Here is an 11,263-nt window from a genome sequence, read left to right on the forward strand (position 1 = left end):
TATATATATATATATATATATTTGTAAGATCTTTTATTGCTTTAACTCCTGAGCATACCTCAACATTAATGTGACAATTATATCTCATCAACAAATAGGGATTATAAGGTACAACTCATTGGTTGTTTATCTTCATTCCACGAACCTCACTTGTTCTCCCATCATTTGTTCTTCTGTAAATCGGATATCCATCATTTTCTTGTATTGTTTTGTTGTTGAATGTTTGGGGGTAGTAAAACTTACATTGTCCATCTTTCATGCACTGGTTCATCTTACGTTTTTCCCCTCAAGGTCCATGCATCATATGTTTGGTAACTAATGCATACAATTGTGATTGTGTGGCATTATCAGGGATTTCTGCACTGATGTATCTCATCTGTTGATTGTGTCTTATTACCTTATTTAATTAGAAGTAGATGAATATGCGGCAGGCCTCTCTTTTGGAATTCTGCCACAAAAAACATGTGCAACAATTGGTCTGAATATTCTTTTTTTTTTTTGAAAGTTTGATCTTTCAACTCTTGCAGTTTCGCTCAATACTCTGGTAACCTAATTAGGCCTGTCCTGAGCGAGTTGTCCTGCACCCAGTTCTTATTGAATCTCAGTCTATTCCGGGTTACATGTCATGTTGATGAATAAATCCGGTCTTCCAAGTTGTCGAACTAAAGCCATAGCATCCACATAGCGTCGTCGCATATCTCTAGGGCCTCTAATGAATGATCCTGGAAGTAATGCCCTTTGTCCTACCTTGTCTCCTCTATACTCGCCAGACATGACACTATCAACAACACCTTGTAGTATCTCCCTTATATAGCTTGATTGCTCAAATCTATAATATTCAAGTCTTTTTGTTTCTATTTTAATGTGGATGTCCACAACAAATGCTGCAACAATTTTCTATATAGTAATAATATTGAATTTTCATCCATTCGGACTTGGAGTTTATAACAGTAATATTATCTCCAGGAAACACAATCTTTTGTTTCGCGTTGTACTCCTACAATAATTTTGAAGTATTTGGTATGATTTTGCATAGTATTTACTTACAGATCTATAATTGATTGGAATATGTGGAAGAAGTTATACATGGCAAGTAGTTCATATGTTTTTTTTAGTATTAATATTTTCATGTGGAAAGATTTTGTACTACTGTACTTGAAGAGATGCATGAGTCTGTAATTGCTCTTCCTGACTATAACGTATGATAAGAGAGTTATGTTGATTAGGATAGGTTAGAGGTGGTTAGTAGAAGAATATTGAATAACGTCAAGTAGTTTAGTTTTGTTAGTACTAATTATGTTACTCATGTTACAGAACTTTAGTTCCTTGGCCGGTCTATTTTGAAATGATTTCACAATAAGGAAAACCTACATCACTGTTACTTTTTTTTTTGGTTTTCTCCTTGTACAAGTTTTCCCTTCAGTTTAGTAGTAATTGGATATTGTATGTTTGTAGTTGTAATATGTAGGAGAATGTAGTTATATTTTTCTTGGCTATAGTTAAATGTGTGAACCTTGTGCTTCATTAGCAAAAATGTTTGCGGCAGTTCTGTGTGTTGATCTTCCTGTTTGGACTGTTGTACTTGGAGTTGTTTGATTATTGTTGATTTGATTGTGACACTTCTGTATTCCTTTATGCCAACCTCATTCTCCTTTAGGTAGAATTATAGGATATTGATGAGGATCATAATAAATAATCATATTTTAACCTATTTTTATTCCCAGAATTTTCGTGTAGTGCAATATCTCTTTCAAATGGTATATTTGGATTATTATTGTCCACTCAGATTGGCGGCACTTGATATACTGAGGGTCTGTTATACACCCGTTGGTCTAATAAAGCATTTGCAACTATGCATATTTCTAGATTCTTATAGGTTGTATGTTCTTTAAGTTGCGAGAAGAATTTTGCATATTTATTTTTCTCCATAATTTTTCTTAATATCCTCATGACTCCCTTCGATAAATTGGCATCTTGTAGTAACGAAACTCTATTCACTAATTTATTGTTTGTATCATTGAAGTAGAGCTGAAAATAGCATGCATGTCATTCTTTGGGATAAATGACGGTAGATCATGGTATACCTGTCCTTGTGCCTTGAAACTGCATATTCCTCTCCTGGAAGATGCCAAGTCTTTATCGAGCTTTACTCCAAATAATGTTAAAGCAAATATGCTATTATATGCTCTTATATTTTTCCTTAATAACTTGGCTTCTTTCGACTCTGCCACAAATAATTCGTAAAATTCATCACCTACTTCATTAGGTGCTAAGTTGATATAGCCAACTGTGTAACAGAATGTTGACGGCTCATATTCAAACCTTCGATTATGAAAGTAGGTACAATCTCTCTTTTTTCCAGATTGTGAGTTGTTATCGTTGAGAAGTTCCCATTAGGTACCCTTATACAACAAATCACATTAATATTTATTAGGAAAACATTATTAAATGATGACATCCTTTAAGTTTCTATAGTGTTACATATAGACTATTGTCTTAAATATACCTCCGCAGGCAGTTGCTCAGATATAGCTATATGCTTATTCTTTTCCCTTTATTCACCTGTGGTTTATTAATGTTGTCATCTTCTATTTAATTTGTTGCTGTCACATATTTTTGCACACTTCGCAACACCCTTTCGACATTCGAAAGTATTTTGTGCTTGTTCTTTATTGCAAATATGATGTGAACATGTTATATTTTTATTTCTTTAGTTGGTTGATTATTTTTTTCCCCGTTGAACTGACAATTTCGTAAACACACCTCTAGTTTTCTGCTGTTGATTCTGTTGAACTTGCATGTTAAATGGAACTGCCATTGCAATAATGGTCTTTTGTTTGTAATTATTTGAATTTGCAAAATCAATAGTTGATATTTTCATAGTGTCTGCTAGTGTACCTGCAAGTTGTTCATTATCTGTTAAATCAGTATCACCGTCCTTTTATATTTTGTGGTAGGCTATTTTGGTTGTTTGGTTGTCCTTGTACATACAGTTCGTGATAAACAGTAGAAAACTGCATAACATGTTGCCAGCCCCCGAAAATTTCAAAGGTCTACAACATCAGTTTCCCCACAAAAAACTGATCTTGGCGAGGCAAATGTATACTTATCCCCATCATACGCCATATGCTCAAATCTAAGATGGAGCAACTCTTTTACGACCACCATGGACCAAGTGACTGTTGTCTGACTCTGTTTTTCATTTTATTATGATGCATAATGAATATATCATTATTGAGTGTAATTCACAGGTTTAGGCTAACAGGTCACTATGTAAATATGTTATGATATTTATAGTGAACTTACAACTAATAATTTGTCGATGAGCTGGATTAATCAAAAGTGTAGCAGTTTGCATATAATTTGAATCCAGAATAGAGGAGCTTTCAGATTGATCCTACGGGTTCTGTGACTAATCGATTGTGTGACTGCTTTTAAATGATTTGATACTTTGTAGAGATTGAACTACCTTATGTGTCGTCTAGAGTATTAAGGATGATCCGCAAGAACTTGATTAAAGTGTAATGTTTCATTTTTTTTAGAAAAAAGATGGTGGTGATGCATTCGGTGGTGAAGTTTTGTTTGGTGAAGTGGTTGGAACGGTTGATGATATAGGTTTCGGTATAGGACATAAGTTTATCAGGCAGTTGCAATGGTTGATAGAGGGTGTGACTTTTGGCTGAAGCGTTGTTTGTCGGTGATGCGTTGTATTAATTTGTTACATTATATTTTTAAGGGGTTCTGTACGTGTAGTGGTGAGGTTAGGCAGGAGTGTAAACTTATAGGCTATGGCCCTTTTCCGGAAGCATAGAATGTGATATACTTTTTGTATTTATAATATATTCAAATTGCAATTTGCTCCTTAGTAAGTTAAATGAGAGTTAATATCTTGTAAGTTCGCTCAATTTGAGATATTTATCTAACAAAGTCATCTTTCTATCAATTAAAAAACTAGTTTGTAGCTTTTATATCAGTAATATTATGTAAGACAATTAAAATTCTGAACAAATTTATATCTTTTTAATCTTTCCATATGATTTTAATAAGAAAAAATGATTCTCACCTAGACTAGTTTACCAATGTTTAAATGTAATACCTTTTGATTTTCCAGAATTATGCGTTATTTTTGTTCAGATGACGGAATGTACCTTATAGTACTTTAAGTTGAACTTGACAATGGCTATTTTGAGACTTATCTAGTGGGTGATACATTTGAAATATCATGAAACACATGTCCTCTTAATTTTTTTTGTATGCTCATAATTGAATTTAATTTTCATTTTCATAGGGGATAACTTTATAAACCAAAAGCTATGTTTAAAATATAACGATGCATTCCGATACTTTTCGATGTAGCTTATAGTAGACTTAGTTGAACTGGAAAATAACTATTTTGAGACTTTTTACATCCGGAATTCGAGAAACACTTGTCCTCCAAAAATTTTAATACATGCACTATAATTGAATTTGTTTTTCATTGTCACCGAAGTTATGTTTCAAATATAACTATGCATTCCGATACTTTTTGATTTGTCGTGATCAATATGTTTGAGCAGATTTGTTGTGCGTAGTATTGTTAATTTTTGCGTGGAGATGTAGCATGTATGATGTACAAACCGTGTAAGTTCAGTATAAAATTCCCTCAATAATAGTTTGTAAGTAGCTACCGTTGATATATGTAAAAGAGAGTTGAGAAATGCATATCAAATATGAAAGCATACATAAGTAGGTAATAAGATACATAGATTGTTTATTTACATCATATGGAAACACATCTACTTTTTTCCGGCTTTTGGTTTCTTCTGTTGGATTTTGGGGTGATTCATCTTTGATTTTCTTCGCACGCTTCGTGCGCAGCGGTGCTATTTTTTCATCATCCTCAACAATAGTTGGTGCGTCATTTTTCAATGTATATATTTCTTGAGCAATTAAACTCCTTGGGGAGTGGATATGGTTCATTCATATCAATTCGGACAAGGAAGTAAAATTCTTATCTTTAGTCAACACCAATTTGTGGTAGTTCTTAAATTCTTCCTTCTACGTAAGAGGTAAATAATTGGATATGTTAGGTAGAAATGTTTTCATCAAGGTACATATTAACTATGTAACTATTGAATATATTCAGTTGGTTCTACGTCATTCCTTTAGTAAAGTTGATTGTATGTACTCTTGTCACGACCGGGGAGTACCCCCTAGACGTAACTGATGTCTTCGTCCTCGAAAGGTATTAGACTAGCCCTTAGCATACATCATTGCATACCATAGGTAGAAAAAATGCAGAAAAATTAAAATTTTACATATAAAGTTTACTTAGACTTCTCATATATTAAAACAGACTACATAGTTGTCTCACACAAAACCATCTAACATAGGAGTACAAGATTTGGGACATAACCCTTACATCATTACAATAAGTCTCATAAGAGAATACAACATAGTCTTACAATATAGCAAGTGAAGAATGTCTTTAGACTAATCAAATAGCATAGCTAGAATAGTAGGCTTCATCCTCAGACTTGAGGACTCACCAACAAGTTGGGAACTATCCAAGTCTTCCTTTAAAATTGCCTTGAAGCTCTTCAATGGCCTGAACCTACATTATTGTAGAAATAGAAGAGAATATGGTTTAGTACAAACCACATGTACTAAGTATGGAAACATATGCAAGTAAAATCTTTGAGACATGCACAAAGGGACATTTTGTTAACAAGTATGCTAGGTTACTTTGAAAGCCTTTATGCACAGAAGAAGAGCATATACAAGTCAATAATCACAACAACATTAAGAAATGTTCATATCCATATACAAGAATAACATCATCATAAAGCCATATCAACATTTCATGTTCTAGAGTTCATATTATCAAAGCATACAAGAGCCTTACTCACAATCCAAATCCAATCCAACTAGTGCAATGCTCATATGAAACCCCATAACCCCACATAAACCAACTAAGTTAGCAAAGAGACCATAATTAATGCCTTTGCCTCATATAACATCACATCATGTGTAGTCATCATTAAACATAGCGATTTAGACCAATATCATGTTCATCAAATGAAACCAACATCATATAAGATCAACATTATACATTTGATTCATAACATAAGTGCATAAGAACTCCTCCTAGGACTCCTCTCAAGGCCAACTAGTGAAATGCATAGGTAAGTTCCATACCCTTACCCACACTAAGTAGTACCCCTTAAGTCATCTTAGTTACTCTCCATCTTATTACTTTCATATATTCATTTTACCTTCGGGAACATTCACCATAACCGACAATAGACCATGTGACGTAAACATGGAATCCGTTGTCATGAAACCCTACATAGAAAGAAGGTTCTCTACTTGACAAGGTAGAACCATAATCGTAGAATCTAGGTGGATCCACTAGATAGTCTTCCTGTGAAGCACATAGTTAAGGAACCAAGAGATTGTTACTATAAAATCTGTCTAAGCTATATTCCCTTTTTGAAGTGTATTTATATCTTTCTTAACATTAGTTTATATTATAGGCCTTAGGAGACTAACCCCTTGTATAATCATGATCATAATCTCAGGTTTAGAATAAGAACTTTCTTTCATCATAACCCAACATTTAGGGAGATCATTACATTATACTCATAATAATAATAATAAGGTGCAGAAGATAATCACTTCCAATCTTTCATGATCACACCCTTATTATCCTCTCACATTCATCATATTCATAACATGTTATTATATTCATCATCTCATCATCTTCCTATCCTATTCACATATTCATACTTCAATTGAACATCATCATCAAGAATAGACCAACATAATTGAAGTAAAGTATTCTTGATCTTGAAAGTCTTACCAATGGCTTCCAACAATATCCTCCAAGAACTCACCCTCAATTCCACAACATTTATACAATAATTCAATCATCATCATCATATAATAGTAAATTAAGCAATATCATATCCAATTACAACATACCTAATCATCTATCAATCTAATTCCTAGTTGGGTTAGGGAAAAGGGACATTCATGGATCTTTTAGAGTAATTAGGTCAAAGTCTAAGGAACTAAATCAATCCACCAATAAAAAAACATAATCCATCAGTATAAATCAAATCAATATCACATTAAACAAATTTGAAAGATAACCTATGAAATTGTATGAAAACCATAGTTTTGAAGAACCTCTTCGAGAAAGAAGTCCCAAGAGTTAATAGCTTCCATACCTTGTTAATTCTTAGATTGTAGAAGAAAGCCTTGATATTTAAGCCCTAGTGAAGCTTGATCTTGATCTTCAATGGGGGTCTTCGGGGTAGTGAGAGAAACTAGAGAGAAGTGGGAGTTGCTTGTGTTTTGGGATTTATGAAGTGTTAGATTAGTTTAATGACTTAGGACCCTTTTATAGTCCTAAACTAACTAATTATAACAGACCTTAACCCTTAATTAATTGATTAACCAATTACCTAAATATCCCCTAACTTAACAGTGTGGAGACACTGAATAGGGGTCAAACGACGAATCCCCATCGACGCCCCATCAACCAAAACACAGACTGTACTGGTCAAGAGGGTTTTGGGACAGAGACCCCATTTTTTCAGGCCATGTGAAAATGGCTAAGTTTTGACCAAAGGCCACCAATGAAGGAGTGTTGTTCAAATGATGGCTCGGTGTCCCCATCGTGGTTGCACAATCTCTTTTGACAACTTAAAGGTCAAATCTTAGGATCCTCCTTGAGGGCCCTTAGGGTTATCCTCGCGGAGTCGTAACTAGATGTTTCAACGCTAAACAAATTCTAATGTATATCCAAAGCCTTTTCACCAAGTTTGACTTATATCCGACTCTTTAAACCCCTTGAAACATCTTAAGAAATAGAAGGTCATCTTCACAAATCTCTGGACGCCATGGTCGTCCCTTGACGTTTAGGTCTTAATACCTCCTAAACAGGTTGAATACAATAATTTAGGTCTTGAATTATCATTATCGACTTCATGAGTCTTTAATCTATGTCATAGGATTTCCGAGGTAAGATGATGATTTAATTCTATAAAGTTAATGTGCTTTGTAATTTGTAAATGTTTAATGGAGTTATAACCAAGTCTAACCTCATTTTATATTCCACGTTTTCAATGTTGCAATTGTTACATGCTGCTGCCTCGTCTATAAATTTCACTTTCTTGTGACACATTTTGCAAGTTGAATACCATGGTTCATCTTTATTGAGGAGGTCTATAATTTTTATTTAATTTTGTATGTAGAATCCTGGAGATTTCCATTATAACATATGTAATATGACGTTTAGAACATAGAAACAAATAATAGTTATGGAGAGTTGAAGTATTATTTAGTATGTACCTGTGAATCTGGCAACAACCCATCTAGAATATGTGGCAAGGGCAATTCTATGGCTCTCCTCATTTTACTACTAGTGTTACTGTAATATCTTTGTTCTCGGCCTTTATGATTTCACGCCTGTATTAACAATGAGGTTAGTTAATTTTATCACCCATTTAGAGGGAGGTTTTTTCAGTGCATAGGAGTTTAACTTTTATACTACGCTAAAGTATAGTTTAAAAATTAGTTCTCCCACTTGGTTTGAAATAATAATGGTGAACAATAATTTTTTTGAACGACCCTTGAAGGGTTCAGGGGCTTAGCAACAACCACAGGCTTTATCATAGATATAAATCAAAAGTACACAGAGGGGGACATAAACCTTACCTATAGTTTGGTGGTTCAAGAGTTGGTAACCTACTAAGTAACCTTAGTAGGTTCTCCAACTCTTCCCCATAATAATAAGGAACCTAACCATCTAAGTACCTATGAGAGGAATCCTCTCATTACACAAAATCTAGGAAAGCATAAATGAGGGAGACTCTCCCTTTACAAGTAAAAAAACGACTCGACTATTTTCTATAATCAAACAAGACCTAGCTATAGGTAGACTCTCCCTTTACTCGAAGGTATATTGATTTTTAGAACATTGGATTGATCAAGATGCTGCTCACATGAATTGTAGATACCCCAAAAGTCCCTACTATCAGAAGAGGATGTTAAAGTATTTAAACAACTACACTAAGTTCATAAGTGATAAATACATAGAATAGTATGTCAGATACCTTTATAGATGGAGACTCTAATGTTAGATAAGCCAAGTATAGGTTTATCGTCTTTCAACTTTTCTAGGAATGAGCCGTCATTTTCAGCAAAGTGACTCCATAGAGGAATAGTTGTATGCTCAGTGCTCGATTATTTGTTAGAATCATTTGTAAAAACTATTTTCCGTCTCTTGCTTTTTTCATTTTGAATGAGGGGATTCACAGAAACTCAAACACAAAGCAAGTCTGAAACACTTCATGTAAATTAGTGATTTGGAATGTAAGAGGATGAATATAACATCATATTGGTGTGGCTACTTACCTAGAATAACCCCATTAGGTAATTTTCAGCATGGACCAATGATACAAAGCCATTAGAGAACTTGAGCGTTGAAATTTCATGGTTAGTCTCCTCTATGATCCTGTCGTTTATAAAGGCCAATTCGACTTCTTTATGCACGGAAGAGTAGTTGGGGTTGACGTGATCTAAGCCTCCTTTAGCAATATAGTAAGTCTTGTTCGCCTTCAAGGAGACCATCCATGTTTCAATATGCTTATTAATTAGTGTAGCTTGAATCTTTGTTCCCTATTAGTAATCAAAGGGAGGGGGTGTATGAGTACGGAAAACATGAACAATAGTATAAAAAGGTTGTAAAACTATGAATGTTCTTGCCTCTTAGTCAACTAATATTATCATTCTGAAATTCCTTTATGGCTTGAATTCTTGTAAGGTATTATTGAACCCCTTCGAATAACTAATATTCTCATCGCTGAATCATCATAACGTTTTGCTATTTTATTTATCAGTTGACTTTGTTTTGCTAGTTCTATTTCAGTCGTCATGTGGGCTGAATGTCGATGAGTGAAGGTACCTGGGGAGATGAGGGAAACAATCTTGACGCCACACATAAATGTGTATTAGCACCAATGTTGAGGGAAGCATTAAAAAACGGAAGTAACAGATAGCAACCTTGTAAATACATATGACAGGAGACACTCTAAACTCATATGAAAAAAGTAATAGTAAGAATGAAGATGACATCCATTCGTTCCATAATTGACATGAATTTTCACAAGCGAAAATCATCAAAGTGCAACATTGATATGGAAATGATGCAAAAGACATGGTTACTACTCTGTTAAGAAATTTGATGTAATTCTTAAAGTTTGAATTAGCAAGTAACTATGCATAATATAACATACCAAATGACCAGTGATATCATACATGAATTAGTCATAAAAGCATACAAAATAGAAGAGCATTTGTGGCTGAAAATTCATCACGACAAGTAACATTGTACGTGCTCCTATCATTCACTTCATAAATTCTTAGTCGAACAAATAATATGAACCTTGTGTTTTTTACTTCCTTAATTTTTCTGTGAATGATTAGGTTGTACTCTTATGCAATATTAGAGCATGATTGTTATTTATATTGTATACTTTAAAGTATGCTGAGACTAACTGTATGGGGCAATAGGTTGTGTTAATGGAACATCAAACAATTAAGGGGAAAACTTACAATTTGGTATATAGCAGAGAAATTTCCCAGAGATGATGTTTGTGATTAATCTGCATCAGAAAAACAATTAAACAGGGGAAAGAAAAGGGTAAATTCAGGAAGACATACTTTGAAGGATCACAACCTATCCGTAAAAGGTAATGTACGTGTGCTCGTAAGATAGAAACACATGTGTTTATAATTTATAAATAATGCGAAGCGAGGGATACGTCTATTTGGAAATAATGGACGGGAGTGTTTGTTGAATGAACAAGCATTTGACGTGGTGGAGTTTTCTAGTGGTCATTTATGCCGAACGAAGGACTATGTTCCAGAGAAGGGGAAATTGGCAGCGTTTGCGAATGGTTGTGAATGGAGCGGTGTTTTGGGTTCTAGTTAAAGGGTAATTCCGTAATTTCACTTTTATGTTAGGAGTTGATGCTTTTAAAGTTATATATATATATATATATATATANAATTACTATAATATCCGAGACTAAGGTTGTGACTTTTTTGATAAGTTGTGTCTTATCCGATAAGTTGTGAATTTTTTCAAAGAGTTGTGATTTTTGATGAGTTGTGACTTTTTTAATTAGTGGTGACTTTTTCAAAGGGTTGTGACTTCTCGGAAAAGTGATGAATTTTCAGATAAGCAAAAAAAATACTTGCTCATACTATCCTT

General features: G+C 33.9%; 2 long non-coding RNA genes across 3 annotated transcripts; both read right to left on the reverse strand.

Annotated features, from left to right (window-relative positions):
• Positions 1 to 5,349: 5,349 nt before the first annotated feature.
• On the reverse strand, positions 5,350 to 8,516 carry LOC114075585. The gene is made up of 2 exons (XR_003575944.1): positions 8,338 to 8,516; positions 5,350 to 5,593 (listed from the first exon to the last, which is right to left on the reverse strand). It is a non-coding gene; the product is annotated as an uncharacterized LOC114075585 (long non-coding RNA).
• Positions 8,517 to 8,604: 88 nt separating this feature from the next.
• Positions 8,605 to 10,937, reverse strand: LOC114075616. 2 transcript variants are annotated; one of them, XR_003576009.1, is made up of 5 exons: positions 10,727 to 10,937; positions 10,603 to 10,652; positions 9,403 to 9,952; positions 9,102 to 9,326; positions 8,605 to 9,016 (listed from the first exon to the last, which is right to left on the reverse strand). It is a non-coding gene; the product is annotated as an uncharacterized LOC114075616 (long non-coding RNA). The 2 variants fall into 2 exon arrangements; XR_003576008.1 differs by having other exon boundaries at positions 9,102 to 9,952.
• Between the last annotated feature and the right edge of the window lie 326 nt (positions 10,938 to 11,263).

Source organism: Solanum pennellii, chromosome 1 (assembly GCF_001406875.1).
Source record: "Solanum pennellii chromosome 1, SPENNV200".
NCBI classification, from domain to species: domain Eukaryota; kingdom Viridiplantae; phylum Streptophyta; class Magnoliopsida; order Solanales; family Solanaceae; genus Solanum; species Solanum pennellii.